The sequence below is a fragment of the Coregonus clupeaformis genome, chromosome 12 (assembly GCF_020615455.1).
Source record: "Coregonus clupeaformis isolate EN_2021a chromosome 12, ASM2061545v1, whole genome shotgun sequence".
Taxonomy (NCBI): Eukaryota; Metazoa; Chordata; class Actinopteri; order Salmoniformes; family Salmonidae; genus Coregonus; species Coregonus clupeaformis.
The window spans coordinates 44,147,262-44,163,910 of NC_059203.1; the positions used below are offsets into that span (position 1 = coordinate 44,147,262).

Below are 16,649 nucleotides of genomic sequence, written 5' to 3' on the forward strand. Positions count from 1 at the left end.
CCTTCATTATATAGCATAAATATTTAATTGGAGAAACCACACTATACACAAGCTGCTTTCACCCTCAAGCCATTTGATGAGTCATTCTCAAAACAAAATAGAAAATTCCTGGATTAACAGGGTTTTTTCGCCCCACAAAGACTTTCTGAGATATGATAATAGGACATTTAAATGAATCCCACATTATTCATTAGCCTTTCATTGCTCTAATCTCACCAAGCACCATTGAGAATTGGCAAACTATCCAGTTTTCAGTTACTCTTATTGACTGAATCCAAACTAAACTCACAACACCAGATTTCCCAATCTCAAAGGCATTTCAGGGCAGGCAACATACAAATGGTTCTGGTATCTATAATGCCACAGATGCTGAGAGACTGCAGTGGCTCTGGTTGATTACAAACGTAAACTTTTTTCATAGACTACAAACTGAAACTTTTTTCAGACAGCTGTTCATCTGAGAGCACAATATCCAAACTCTAAGTGCTGCACTGGGATAAATTAGTTAATTTCAACATAGTAAAAATGTAGGCTTTCTCGCTCATTCTCATATCCAACACTCAGTCTAGAAAATCAACAAAGGTGTATGTGGGGGTAACACCTGCTAGTTGCAGACGTATACAGTTCTGTGATCCAGTGCAATCAACAGATTTCAGTCAGCAGAAGGGCCTTGCACACACACACTCACCCCCTTCCAGCCCTGCACACACTGTGTGTCTTGTTGACATGACTAAGAAGCTCATCTTTGTCCATTTGGTAACAGCTCTTTTTCCACACGTCTCGTAGGTTCTGTAGGATAGTGCCGATCTCCTTGCCAGAGGTAATGCCCATCTTCCTCAAGTCGTGCCTACTCACGGGGAAGCGAGGAATGGACCATCTGCACATCTCTGCCAGTAACTTGTCCTCCCACTGGTACTTAAACAGCTCACACACTTTACTTTGAGCATCCACCTCTCGACTCCGCAAACAAGATACATAGAAATGATCTACTAGACCATGTGCTGCTATCAGGTTAGTCCATCCAGTGCAAACTCAGTTCCAAAAGGACATCATCTAGACAGTCTTAAAATTCTAAATACAGTAAGTATCATTACATCAACTCATTTTGTTATGCAATGGCTGTGCTTACATCTATGATAAAGTCAGTGTAGGGCTTCAGGCTGTCTGGATCACCCTGCGATTTATGGAGGTCTCGTCTGTGTTTGACCAGGAACAGACCCAGGTTCTTCTCCTCCCTGGAGACCTTCAGCCTCAGGTCCATCTTCTCCACCTCTTCAGAGCAGCGGAACAGGGCAGACAGGACAGTCATGGGCTTGGGAGAATGGTCCTTCACATGCTGCCAGACCCGCTGCATCTCCTCCACGTCACCCTCTGCAGGTAAACCTGGGAATAAAAGCATAACTCTTCCATAACTATAATTATGGGACCATCTAAAAAAAAATCTATGCTCTGGCTGAGAACATTTCTAGTGATCTGTCACCATGACTCCTACATGCATACTTTAGGGTTTAGTTTGGATTCAGTCAATAAGAGTAACTGAAATAGTGGATAACTGGATAGTTTGCCAATTCTCAATGGTGCATGGTGAGATTAGAGCAATGAAAGGATAATGAGTAATGTGGGATTGGTTTAAATGTCCTATAATCATATCTCAGAGAGGTGGTCTTCTTTTAACCAATGCAGTGAACAGAATTAATGTTTATTTTATGGGAAGAAAAAAAAAAAGTTAATCCAGGAATTTTCTATTTTGTTTTGAGAAATGGCTTTAGGGTGAAAGCAGCTTGTTTATCCCACTGAACATTTAGGCTATTTAAGTGCTGAGTGAGTAACCGAAAGGGTTTTTTGGTTATTAAACAACTAATTGACCTAAGTCGGTTCAATTACTTGAATTGCATTTAGTTTTTTTTTGTAAACCCAACGCGCCGTTTCTCTAGAGAGGAATCAAATAATTCATAAGAGAAATCAAGTCACAAACTATCTGGGACGCTGGGCTGAAGGGAGTTGTCATTAAGGAAATATTAAACATAGTTCAGCGCAGAAACGTGGTAATTAACTAAAATTACCATAATCCATTGCAGCTGTTGTTTCCAGCTCAGACAAAGATGGATACACTTTTACGCCTGCTACGTTAGGTTAGATACACACAGACCGCATGAGAGAGGAATATACACAACACAATGATAAGAGAGAGGGATAGAGACAGTTTGATGTCTACCAAATGTGGACCTGACAGAGACTATGGAATATTGTCAATGTTTTGGTAATTGAATGTTCACTATTTTTGGCTTTGGAATTTCTATTAAAAAAATGTCATAATGCATTTAATGTATATATTTTAACAAATGTCACCGAAATTGAAAACCGTGATATTTCTTTAAATAATCTAACCGAAACGATCTCAAAAAGCACTAATTACTCAGCACTACTGTTTAATCAAGGTTTTGGGTGATCCTCCCAAAACCAGGACAAAAAAAGGCCATGATTTTTTGGGACTTTACCTACATTTAATTCATAGAATGGTCCTTTAGAGTAACGAATGATGACATATTTGACATCTCCCCATACCATAGTTCCTAGGGAAACAGGGCTTTCTACCTCACCTATGTACTGAGCCAGGCCCAGCTCATACATGACCTCTAGTAGGTGGGCAGCATGGTTGCCTAACACCATCTTTCAGCTAAACCCAGATGTGCTCCCCTGATATGGCTGCTAGACCACGGGCGTTCTCCCTGATAGCCTCCAGGGTGGCAGGGTCATGTTGCCCTGCCTTGACTGACACCCGACCATAAAACCTGGGGGCAGACCCGGAGATATTGACAAGGACAAAAACGACATGCAGATACCCTCACATACTAAAGTTTCATTTGTTAATAGCCATAGCCAAGTCCAAAATTAACACCTGGCCCATTTACACCCCAGACAACTCTGGATTACCTGAAGTACCATAATATTCTCAAGTAGTCCTCCTGAATCCTTTGCTCAGCGCTGCCAACAAACCGAACCTTTCGGTTTTTGAGGTCCTCATATCCATTTTGAGTCCCATCTAACCCTGTTTGGACAGAAATCAAACAAATGTTTTTTTGGCATTAATGTCAGAAGAGGTGAATATATACTATAAATACACCTAAACATGGAGTTGATGGTGAGGTCTCTGCGCCTTTCTGCCAGTCTGTAGTGAACCTCTGCATGCCGTCCATCAGTCTGAACATCCATGCGCAGTGTGGTCACCTCAAAGTTCTCATTGTGAAGCTATAGATGAAAATACAAATATCATGTGTTTTAAAGTCATACACACATCCTGTACAGCATCATTTGCACTGTGATTTTTCCCATCATGGAAAAATCTGATTGTAAAAAGAAAGGTAGCTAGTGAAAGACAACATAACTTTCTTTCACAACAGCAGTCTTACATCCTGTATCTTTAATTGGATTGCAGGGAATACTTGTGTATAGCTGGTCAAACGTAATGGTAATCTTGGGATGCTCTTACTCAGGCAGTCTGGAACATGCTCTTCATCTCCTCTGGTGTTGCCATGGTCGCAAAGTCCACATCCTCTGTCCGCTTCCCAGACAAGAGGTCCCGCACTGCACCCCCTGCTATCCTCAGCTCAAACTGCCTAAATACATAAGTTGATAAGATCTATACTGTTGACATGCATTGACCCCTGCATCACCCAATATAATTACAAAACAAGTAGACACACTGATTAATACATTCTGATCCAAACCTGCTTCTCAAGTCCTGGCCTCATCACTAAGTAGAGAAGAAAAAAAGAACTTGAGAGGGTGTGAGCGAGTGTGCGTGCATGTGTGTGTGCGAGTTTGTGTCTCGTGGGGGGGGGGGTTGAATCGCAGTGGTTGTTTGCTGAAGTGGTAGTTGCTTGTTAAAAATGAAATGTAATGTAATACAATGGCATTTCGGGTTATAGGTTAAAATCCTACACATGAACTGCCGACATTATTACGCACATTAATTGATAATGATGGAAAATAAGATATGCAAGATATTTGAATAAATCTTTTTTAAATAGCTATATAAATACACTGCTCAAAAAAATAAAGTGAACACTTAAACAACACAATGTAACTCCAAGTCAATCACACTTCTGTGAAATCAAACTGTCCACTTAGGAAGCAACACTGATTGACAATAAATGTCACATGCTCTTGTGCAAATGGAATAGACAACAGGTGGAAATTATAGGCAATTAGCAAGACACCCCCAATAAAGGACTGGTTTTGCAGGTGGTGACCACAGACCACTTCTCAGTTCCTTTGCTTCCTGGCTGATGTTTTTGTCACTTTTGAATGCTGGCAGTGCTTTCACTCTAGTGGTAGCATGAGACGGAGTCTACAACCCACACGAGTGGCTCAGGTAGTGCAGCTCATCCAGGATGGCACATCAATGCGAGCTGTGGCAAGAAGGTTTGCTGTGTCTGTCAGCGTAGTGTCCAGAGCATGGAGGCGCTACCAGGAGACAGGCCAGTACATCAGGAGACGTGGAGGAGGCCGTAAGAGGGCAACAACCCAGCAGCAGGACCGCTACCTCCGCCTTTGTGCAAGGAGGAGCAGGAGGAGCACTGCCAGAGCCCTGCAAAATGACCTCCAGCAGGCCACAAATGTGCATGTGTCTGCTCAAACGGTCAGAAACAGACTCCATGAGGGTGGTATGAGGGCCCGACGTCCACAGGTGGGGGGTTGTGCTTACAGCCCAACACCGTGCAGGACGTTTGGCATTTGCCAGAGAACACCAAGATTGGCAAATTCGCCACTGGCGCCCTGTGCTCTTCACAGATGAGAGCAGGTTCACACTGAGCACGTGACAGACGTGACAGAGTCTGGAGACGCCGTGGAGAACGTTCTGCTGCCTGCAACATCCTCCAGCATGACCGGTTTGGCGGTGGGTCAGTCATGGTGTGGGGTGGCATTTCTTTGGGGGGCCGCACAGCCCTCCATGTGCTCGCCAGAGGTAGCCTGACTGCCATTAGGTACCGAGATGAGATCCTCAGACCCCTTGTGAGACCATATGCTGGTGCGGTTGGCCCTGGGTTCCTCCTAATGCAAGACAATGCTAGACCTCATGTGGCTATGGACTGGCCCGCCCGTTCCCCAGACCTGAATCCAATTGAGCACATCTGGGACATCATGTCTCGCTCCATCCACCAATGCCACGTTGCACCACAGACTGTCCAGGAGTTGGCGGATGCTTTAGTCCAGGTCTGGGAGGAGATCCCTCAGGAGACCATCCGCCACCTCATCAGGAGCATGCCCAGGCGCTGTAGGGAGGTCATACAGGCACGTGGAGGCCACACACACACTACTGAGCCTCATTTTGACTTGTTTTAAGGACATTACATCAAAGTTGGATCAGCCTGTAGTGTGGTTTTCCACTTTAATTTTGAGGGTGACTCCAAATCCAGACCTCCATGGGTTGATAAATTTGATTTCCATTGATAATTTTTGTGTGATTTTGTTGTCAGCACATTCAACTACGTAAAGAAAAAAGTATTTAATAAGATTATTTCAATCATTCAGATCTAGGATGTGTTATTTTAGTGTTCCCTTAATTTTTTTGAGCAGTGTATATTGAGGTGAGAGCATTGGAAATGCTTTTGGCGGTGGACCTGCTTATGTTTTGTGGGTGGCACTATGTGATGTTTTCGATGGATGGGTCCTGGCCACTCGGGGGCATAGGGATCCGGGGGGACAGGGGTGGTATGCTGATCACTGGGATGAAAACCCAACTTAGGATGGGGAGGGGTTTTAGCGGGGGGAATAGTGGAGAACAATTGGAGGGTTATTTAGTAACATTGCAAATGTCATGGTATAGCTATATGGACACTCAATCACTATGGTATTTTCTATTGGTAAATTTACAAACATATATAATGACAAATAGATTTGAAACTTGTATCTCATTATGGTATGTGGTGAAATAAGTATAGCCAGTTATAATTGTAATGGCTTAGCAGATAATAACAAAAGAAGAACAATATTTACATGGCTCAAAGGAATATAATATCTATTGTTTACAGGAAACCCATTCAACAATTCTAGATGAAGTTGCGTGGAAAAAGAAATGGGGGGGGGGGGGGGAAATATACTTCTCCCATGGGCTAAGAAACTCAAAAGGGTTGATATTAATTAACAGTAATTTCAATCCGAATGTGCAAATTGTCCAAACAGATATGCAAGGTAGATGGATTATTTTAAATATGTTATTGGACCTTAAACAAATATGGCTCATTAAATAATGATGATCCACACTATAAATATATTTAATAAATTATCGACCTTGCAAGCAATTCAAGACTCTATTATTATGGTGGGAGATTATAATACCGTTTTAAATAGCTCAATGGACCGTAAAGGAAATCACACTACAAACAATCACCCTCATGCTCTTAAGGAAATTGTGAATGTCATGGATACATTAGAACTAGTTGATATATGGAGGCTTAAATATCCTGATCTAGTGAGATATACAGTGGGGAGAACAAGTATTTGATACACTGGCGATTTTGCAGGTTTTCCTACTTACAAAGCATGTAGAGGTCTGTAATTTTTTATCATAGGTACACTTCAACTGTGAGAGACGGAATCTAAAACAAAAATCCAGAAAATCACATTGTATGATTTTTAAGTAATTCATTTGCATTTTATTGCATGACATAAGTATTTGATACATCAGAAAAGCAGAACTTAATATTTGGTACAGAAACCTTTGTTTGCAATTACAGAGATCATACGTTTCCTGTAGGTCTTGACCAGGTTTGCACACACTGCAGCAGCGATTTTCGCCCACTCCGCCATACAGACCTTCTCCAGATCCTTCAGGTTTCGGGGCTGTCGCTGGGCAATACGGACTTTCAGCTCCCTCCAAAGATTTTCTATTGGGTTCAGGTCTGGAGACTGGCTAGGCCACTCCAGGACCTTGAGATGATTCTTACGGAGCCACTCCTTAGTTGCCCTGGCTGTGTGTTTCATGCTGGAAGACCCAGCCACCACCCATCTTCAATGCTCTTACTGAGGGAAGGAGGTTGTTGGCCAAGATCTCGCGATACATGGCCCCATCCATCCTCCCCTCAATACGGTGCAGTCGTCCTGTCCCCTTTGCAGAAAAGCATCCCCAAAGAATGATGTTTCCACCTCCATGCTTCACAGTTGGGATGGTGTTCTTGGGGTTGTACTCATCCTTCTTCTTCCTCCAAACACGGCGAGTGGAGTTTAGACCAAAAAGCTATATTTTTGTCTCATCAGACCACATGACCTTCTCCCATTCCTCCTCTGGATCATCCAGATGGTCATTGGCAAACTTCAGACGGGCCTGGACATGCGCTGGCTTGAGCAGGGGGACCTTGCGTGCGCTGCAGGATTTTAATCCATGACGGCATAGTGTGTTACTAATGGTTTTCTTTGAGACTGTGGTCCCAGCTCTCTTCAGGTCATTGACCAGGTCCTGCCGTATAGTTCTGGGCTGATCCCTCACCTTCCTCATTATCATTGATGCCCCACGAGGTGAGATCTTGCATGGAGCCCCAGACCGAGGGCGATTGACCGTCATCTTGAACTTCTTCCATTTTCTAATAATTGCGCCAACAGTTGTTGCCTTCTCACCAAGCTGCTTGCCTATTGTCCTGTAGCCCATCCCAGCCTTGTGCAGGTCTACAATTTTATCCATGATGTCCTTACACAGCTCTCTGGTCTTGGCCATTGTGGAGAGGTTGGAATGTGTTTGATTGAGTTTGTGGACAGGTGTCTTTTATACAGGTAACGAGTTCAAACAGGTGCAGTTAATACAGGTAATGAGTGGAGAACAGGAGGGCTTCTTAAAGAAAAACTAACAGGTCTGTGAGTGCCGGAATTCTTACTGGTTGGTAGGTGATCAAATACTTATGTCATGCAATAAAATGCAAATGAATTACTTAAAAATCATACAATGTGATTTTCTGGATTTTTGTTGAAGTGTACCTATGATAAAAATTACAGACCTCTACATGCTTTGTAAGTAGGAAAACCTGCAAGATCGGCAGTGTATCAAATACTTGTTCTCCCCACTGTACATGGCGGCGACTCAATCAAGCTAGTCATCTTGACTTGACCATCATATAATTGGCATATACAGTGAGGGAAAAAAAGTTTTTGATCCCCTGCTGATTTTGTACGTTTGCCCACTGACAAAGACATGATCAGTCTATAATTTTAATGGTAGGTTTATTTGAACAGTGAGAGACAGAATAACAACAATAAAATCCAGAAAAACGCATGTCAAAAATGTTATAAATTGATTTGCATTTTAATGAGGGAAATAAGTATTTGACCCCTCTGAAAAACATGGCTTAGTACTTGGTGGCAAAACCCTTGTTGGCAATCACAGAGGTCAGATGTTTCTTGTAGTTGGCCACCAGGTTTGCACACATCTCAGGAGGGATTTTGTCCCACTCCTCTTTGCAGATCTTCTCCAAGTCATTAAGGTTTTGAGGCTGACGTTTGGCAACTCCAACCTTCAGCTCCCTCCACAGATTGTCTATGGGATTAAGGTCTGGAGACTGGCTAGGCCACTCCAGGACCTTAATGTGCTTCTTCTTGAGCCACTCATTTGTTGCCTTGGCCGTGTGTTTTGGGTCATTGTCATGCTGGAATACCCATCCACGACCCATTTTCAATGACCTGGCTGAGGGAAAGGGGGTTCTCACCCAAGATTTGACAGTACATGGCGCCGTCCATCGTCCCTTTGATGCGGTGAAGTTGTCCTGTCCCCTTAGCAGAAAAACACCCCCAAAGCATAATGTTTCCACCTCCATGTTTGAAGGTGGGGATGGTGTTATTGGGGTCATAAGCAGCATTCCTCCTCCTCCAAACACGGCGAGTTGAGTTGATGCCAAAGAGCTCGATTTTGGTCTCATCTGACCACAACACTTTCACCCAGTTCTCCTCTGAATCATTCAGATGTTCATAGGCAAACTTCAGACGGGCCTGTATACAGTGGGGAAAAAAGTATTTAGTCAGCCACCAATTGTGCAAGTTCTCCCACTTAAAAAGATGAGAGAGGCCTGTAATTTTCATCATAGGTACACGTCAACTATGACAGACAAATTGAGATTTTTTTTCCCAGAAAATCACATTTTTAATGAATTTATTTACAAATTGTGGTGGAAAATAAGTATTTGGTCACCTACAAACATGCAAGATTTCTGGCTCTCACAGACCTGTAACTTCTTCTTTAAGAGGCTCCTCTGTCCTCCACTCGTTACCTGTATTAATGGCACCTGTTTGAACTTGTTATCAGTATAAAAGACACCTGTCCACAACCTCAAACAGTCACACTCCAAACTCCACTATGGCCAAGGCCAAAGAGCTGTCAAAGGACACCAGAAACAAAATTGTAGACCTGCACCAGGTTGGGATGACTGAATCTGCAATGGGTAAGCAGCTTGGTTTGAAGAAATCAACTGTGGGAGCAATTATTAGGAAATGGAAGACATACAAGACCACTGAGAATCTCCCTCGATCTGGGGCTCCACGCAAGATCTCACCCTGTGGGGTCAAAATGATCACAAGAACGGTGAGCAAAAATCCCAGAACCACACGGGGGACCAAGTGAAGACCTGCAGAGAGCTGGGACCAAAGTAACAAAGCCTACCATCAGTAACACACTACACCGCCAGGGACTCAAATCCTGCAGTGCCAGACGTGTCCCCCTGCTTAAGCCAGTACATGTCCAGGCCCGTCTGAAGTTTGCTAGAGTGCATTTGGATGATCCAGAAGAGGATTGGGAGAATGTCATATGGTCAGATGAAACCAAAATATAACTTTTTGGTAAAAACTCAACTCGTCGTGTTTGGAGGACAAAGAATGCTGAGTTGCATGCAAAGAACACCATACCTACTGTGCAGCATGGGGGTGGAAACATCATGCTTTGGGGCTGTTTTTTCTGCAAAGGGACCAGGACGACTGATCCGTGTAAAGGAAAGAATGAATGGGGCCATGTATCGTGAGATTTTGAGTGAAAACCTCCTTCCATCAGCAAGGGCATTGAAGATGAAACGTGGCTGGGTCTTTCAGCATGACAATGATCCCAAACACACCGCCCGGGCAACAAAGGAGTGGCTTCGTAAGAAGCATTTCAAGGTCCTGGAGTGGCCTAGCCAGTCTCCAGATCTCAACCCCATAGAAAATCTTTGGAGGGAGTTGAAAGTCTGTGTTGCCCAGCGACAGCCCCAAAACGTCACTGCTCTAGAGGAGATCTGCATGGAGGAATGGGCTAAAATACCAGCAACAGTGTGTGAAAACCTTGTGAAGACTTACAGAAAACATTTGACCTGTGTCATTGCCAACAAAGGGTATATAACAAAGTATTGAGAAACTTTTGTTATTGACCAAATACTTATTTTCCACCATAATTTGCAAATAAATTCATTAAAAATCCTACAATGTGATTTTCTGGATTTTTTTTTCCTCATTTTGTCTGTCATAGTTGACATGTACCTATGATGAAAATTACAGGCCTCTCTCATCTTTTTAAGTGGGAGAACTTGCACAATTGGTGGCTGACTAAATACTTTTTTCCCCACTGTATCCCAAATGAAATAAATGATCTCACTTCAATACATTTTAATAGAAAGTTAGCAAAAATAGATAAGCTCTTGCTACCATGGAAAGGTAAATACCTGTCAATTTGTGGAAAAATCACCCTGATTAGCTCTTTAGTATTATCCCAGTTTACCTATTTGTTTATGGTCTTGCCTACGCCTAGCGAACAGTTTTTTAAATTATATGAGAAAAAAATATTCCATTTTATTTGGAACGGCAAGCCAGGCAAAATTAAACGGGCCTATTTATATAATGAATATGAATTCGGAGGACAGAAATTATTAAATATTAAAGCATTAGACCTATCACTAAAAGCTTCAGTCATACAAAAATGATACTTAAATCCGAACTGGTTCTCTAGCAAACTAGTAAGATTGTTTCACCCAATGTTCAAGAAGGGACTTTTTCCCTTTATTCAGATTACAACCCCTCACTTTCAGTTATTTGAAAAGGAAATCATCTCCCAAATATCACTATTTCTAAAACAAGCCATAGAAAGTTGGTTGCAATTTCAATTTAATCCTCCAGAAATGACAGAACATATATTGCAACAAATATTGTGGTTAAACTCAAATATACTAATTGATAAAAAAAAACGTAATTTTTTTAGAAAATGTTTATAAAAGGTATAATCTTCGTAAATGATATTATCGGTAGGAATGGTGGAGTTATGTTGCATATGCAGCTAACAAAAACATATGGAAATGTCTGCTCTACCCAAAATTACAACCAAATAATTGCAGCATTACCGCAAAAATGGAAGAGGAAAGTGGAAGGGGGAGAAAGTAAGGAACTTGTCTGTCGGCCTTGTATTAAAGAACATAATTGGTTAAAGAAAATTGTGATAACTAAAAAAGTTTACCAGTTTAATTTAAGGATCAAAAGATTGACAGCCGTCCCATATAGATTGCAAAATAGTTGGGAAGAGATTTTTGATGTACCGATTCCATGGCATAGTGTTTATGAACTGATACGCAAAACGACGCCGGATTCAAAACTTAGAATTTTTCAATTTTAATTATTATATAAAATTCTTGCTACCAATAGAATGTTATTTGTATGGCAGATACAATCTTCCCAGCTCTGCAGATTTGGCTGTGAAGAGACAGAATCATTAGATCATTTGTTTTGGTACTGTCCATTTGAAGCTTGTTTCTGGACACAGGTCCAGGAATGGCTGAAGGATTGCAATATTTGCATGGAGCTGACCCTGCATATAGCACTACTGGGTGATCTGAAAAGTCATAGTCAATCAATCAATAACATAATAATAATACTTTTAGCAAAAATGTTTATTTTCAATTCACAAACTGTAGAAACAATGAGAATAGAAAGGTTCAGAACTTTTGTAAAACATCACAGTACAGTTGAAAAATATATGGCAAATAGAAATCCAATATGGATGGTGTTAAGAGATATATGGGAGGTGTTGAATGAGCTGAAGGATGGGACTAATAACAATAACTAATAACAACAAGATAACTAGTGTAAGACATGCTGTGTCCATAATAAGTATATAGGTTATATATTGTGAGCTTTTGTGAAAGAGCACAGTTAGAAAGATATGGCATATACAGTGAGGGAAAAAAGTATTTGATCCCCTGCTGATTTTGTACGTTTGCCCACTGACAAAGAAATGATCAGTCTATCATTTTAATGGTAGGTTTATTTGAACAGTGAGGGACAGAATAAATAAAAAAAATCCAGAAAAACGCATGTCAAAAATGTTATAAATTGATTTGCATTTTAATGAGGGAAATAAGTATTTGACCCCCTCTCAATCAGAAAGATTTCTGGCACCCAGGTGTCTTTTATACAGGTAACGAGCTGAGATTAGGAACACACTCTTAAAGGGTGTGCTCCTAATCTCAGCTTGTTACCTGTATAAAAGACACCTGTCCACAGAAGCAATCAATCAATCAGATTCCAAACTCTCCACCATGGCCAAGACCAAAGAGCGCTCCAAGGATGTCAGGGACAAGATTGTAGACCTACACAAGGCTGGAATGGGCTACAAGACCAACGCCAAGCAGCTTGGTGAGAAGGTGACAACAGTTTTTGCGATTATTCGCAAATGGAAGTAACACAAAATAACTGTCAATCTCCCTCGGCCTGGGGCTCCATGCAAGATATCACCTCGTGGAGTTGCAATAATCATGAGAACGGTGAGGAATCAGCCCAGAACTACACGGGAAAATCTTGTCAATGATCTCAAGGCAGCTGGGACCATAGTCACCAAGAAAATAATTGGTAACACACTACGCCGTGAAGGACTGAAATCCTGCAGCGCCCGCAAGGTCCCCCTGCTCAAGAAAGCACATATACAGGGCCGTCTGAAGTTTGCCAATGAACATCTGAATGATTCAGAGGAGGACTGGGTGAAAGTGTTGTGGTCAGATGAGACCAAAATCAAGTTCTTTGGCATCAACTCAACTCGCCATGTTTGGAGGAGGATGAATGCTGCCTATGACCCCAGGAACACCATCAAACATGGAGGTGGAAACATTATGCTTTGGGGGTGTTTTTCTGCTAAGGGGACAGGACAACTTCACCGCATCAAAGGGACGATGGACGGGGCCATGTACCATCAAATCTTGGGTGAGAACCTCCTTCCCTCAGCCAGGGCAATGAAAATGGGTCGTGGATGGGTATTCCAACATGACAATGACCCAAAACACACGGCCAAGGCAACAAAGGAGAGGCTCAAGAAGAAGCACATTAAGGTCCTGGAGTGGCCTAGCCAGTCTCCAGACCTTAATCCCATAGGAAATCTGTGGAGGGAGCTGAAGGCTCGAGTTGCCAAACATCAGCCTCGAAACCTTAATGACTTGGAGAAGATCTGCAAAGAGGGACAAAATCCCTCCTGAGATGTGTGCAAACCTGGTGGCCAACTACAAGAAACGTCTGACCTCTGTGATTGCCAACAAGGGTTTTGCCACCAAGTACTAAGTCATGTTTTGCAGAGGGGTCAAATACTTATTTCCCTCATTAAAATGCAAATCAATTTATAACATTTTTGACATGCGTTTTTCTGGATTTTTTTGTTGTTATTCTGTCTCTCACTGTTCAAATAAACCTACCATTAAAATTATACACTGATCATGTCTTTGTCAGTGGGCAAACATACAAAATCAGCAGGGGATCAAATACTTTTTTCCCTCACTGTAGAAGCATACCAGATGGACATCATGAAAATGATCGGAGGAAGTTCAGGATTAAAAACAAACAAAATATAATTATTGACTGTGTCCATAAAATGTATGTAGTATGTATAAGCATGAAGTAGAGGCCTAAGCATTGTTGTTCACTAGTTTACTCCAATTATGGAAGGGATGGTGGGGTTGGAAAGTAATAAAAGGGAAATATATATATATATTTTTTAAAGGATATGTATGTATATGTATGTATATGCGTATATGTATGTATGTATGTATGTAGTGATATATATATATATATATATATATATATATATATATATATATATATATATATATATGCAAGAGGGAAAAAAACAAAGAAAAAAACATATGGGGGTTTGGAAGTGATGCAGACAATTACATCGTTGGAAGTTACAATCTATCTGCAATATTAAAGCGGATCTACCCCCCCAAAAAGAAAAAAGAAAAAAAAGAACTTGTGAGGATCAACTTCTGCCAATGAATTTGCATGCCACCGACCTTCAAAGGCAACTATGAATTCCTAGACTTTGATACAGCTAAATTGGTTGGTAGTTAGCTAAGTCAAAGTTGATGATAATGTGATAAGAGTAGACCTGGCTTCTGCTCTCACCTGCTATGCCATTCAGTCCATCACTGAATAAGGACTGGAACTCTGTAGTCTTCAGCTGCATGGTAAAGAGACTTCTGGAACTCCAAGTGAGACGAACTCTGCTAATCACCACAGGATTCAGGATTCTCCCCCACCTCTAGATGCTGTTGAGCAGAGGGACTGTTAGTTATAGCTAGTTGTGGTTAGCTAGCTATGATGTGCAGTGGCAATGAATGAACTAACGTTAGTGGTGGTTGCAACACGCATTCAGCTAACGTAAGCTAACCCTAGTGACCAAGCAACTACCGTAGACATTTCATTACAGCTAGTAGCTAGCCTGCAGACATGGATTCCAGATTTCTCACATTCCAGGTTCCACTAGCTAACGTTAGATAGCTACAGTACAGTAGCTAACTGAAGCAAGCATATTGGCTCGGTGAGCGATATATATATATATATATATATATATATATATATATATATATATATATATATATATATTGTAACGACCCTGTATTGTGTTCTGTGTTCATGGATGTGTTATCGTTCTCATGGGTACTAGCAGGGGTTAAATATGCCGGGACAGATGGAAAGGTTGGGGGGTATGATGGGTAATCCCGCGGGATTTTGGGAATGATTAAATAGGGGTTACGGTCTCATATCTCTCTCTTCGGTTCGGGACCCTTGATTTGACATGTTCTATTTGTGTATGTTCGAGGTTTAGCGGCGTGGGTTGTGGCCTGAACAATAGCCCATTTAGGAATAAACCTGTGTTCTGCCTGTACACCTGGTGCCCGTCTCTCTTTTACTTTATGACCCAGCTGGGTCATTACAATATATATAAAACAAGTAAATCTGGTATACTTGTATCATCATGCTGCTGGGTATCAATTTCATGTGAACTGACCTTCAACAAAATGTGAAGAATTTCGCTACTTTGGGAGTGTTGTTAGAAACGCCCATTCCATTCTTGTTCAACAGCAGGAAATATACTTTCACAACACGAGCTTGCTGACCAATAAGAGTGCGGTTCGTCATAAAAAGGGCGGGGTAAAGACGAAACAACGTGCGATGTCATGCGAAGATTATTTGCATGAACTGTTAATTTGTTGTACACTTTTGCGTCCTACGTCTGTTCATTTGTTATGACTCTTGCGCAGTGTCACCGAACATTTCCCCAAAACGAAATACTAAATGTCATAATTTCACTTGTCATTTCAATTTGACTGAGCTAGACACAGATGAAAAGAGACTGGAAATATATGGTGATGACTCTTACATTTATTCATCAGATCACGCTAACATATATAAAACTTAATCAGAGAGATTCGTGTTGCACCGTATACCGAAACGTCGGTACTTTTTCGATACTAGAACATGAAAAACGGTTCGGTACTATAATTTGTGTACATACGGTACTTCTGTAAAATGTGTCTCACTTCATCTACTGATTGGGAGAGGATCAAGTCTTTTAGTGCATTCAAGACTACTGGGAACTCTAAAAAAAACACAATATGAGGTCATGACGTCAGTGATCTTCAGGTTGGAAGTCCGAGCTCTAGAAAGAGGTCCAAGTTCCCGAGTTGGAATTCCGAGTAGGATGACCGTTAAAAACGATTTTTCCCAGTCGGAGCTTGTATTTTTTTCCGAGTTCCCAGTTGTCTTGAACGCACTGAAGTCGGAGATGTCCGAGTTCCCATTTGTTTTGAAAGTGACATGTCTACAAACGCAGCAAATGCCCCCTTATAGTGCGAGAGCCCCATAGCTGATGCCTCATTCAAAACAACTTGCTTCTTCTATGCAAAAGTTGTTGATCAGTACAATAAAATAAGTCCCTAATTGTTTTTAATCTGTAGCCCCATGAAATCAGCCAAAACAAGCTCAATAAATCAATGCATGCACACACTCGTATTGAATATGAATGAAATTGTAATATAAATAAGGCTACATCTTTATTTTCCCAGTTTATCAATATTCTAGAGATATACCATTCAAATAAATGATTACCATTATGTTGTTATGTAGTTTGATTGGTAAAAAAACAAAGTCAAATTGATTGTATGATTGATTAATTAATGCATACGTTCAAAAATCATACATTTAAAATGTAATGATATTTAACTCAAAAGATCTGTCTGGATCAAGTGCCATTCTGTGACTTTGGCTACAAGCCTTTTTTTTGTAGTGGTATCATTTTGGTATTGAGTATGAAAATGTATGCACTCACTAACTGTAAGTCGCTCTGGATAATAGAGTCTGCTAAATGACTACAATGTAAAATGTAAAAT

General features: G+C 41.2%; 1 pseudogene; it reads right to left on the reverse strand.

The window, feature by feature from the left end:
* Positions 1 to 6: 6 nt before the first annotated feature.
* On the reverse strand, positions 7 to 15,340 carry LOC121578266 (annotated as a pseudogene).
* Positions 15,341 to 16,649: the final 1,309 nt, after the last annotated feature.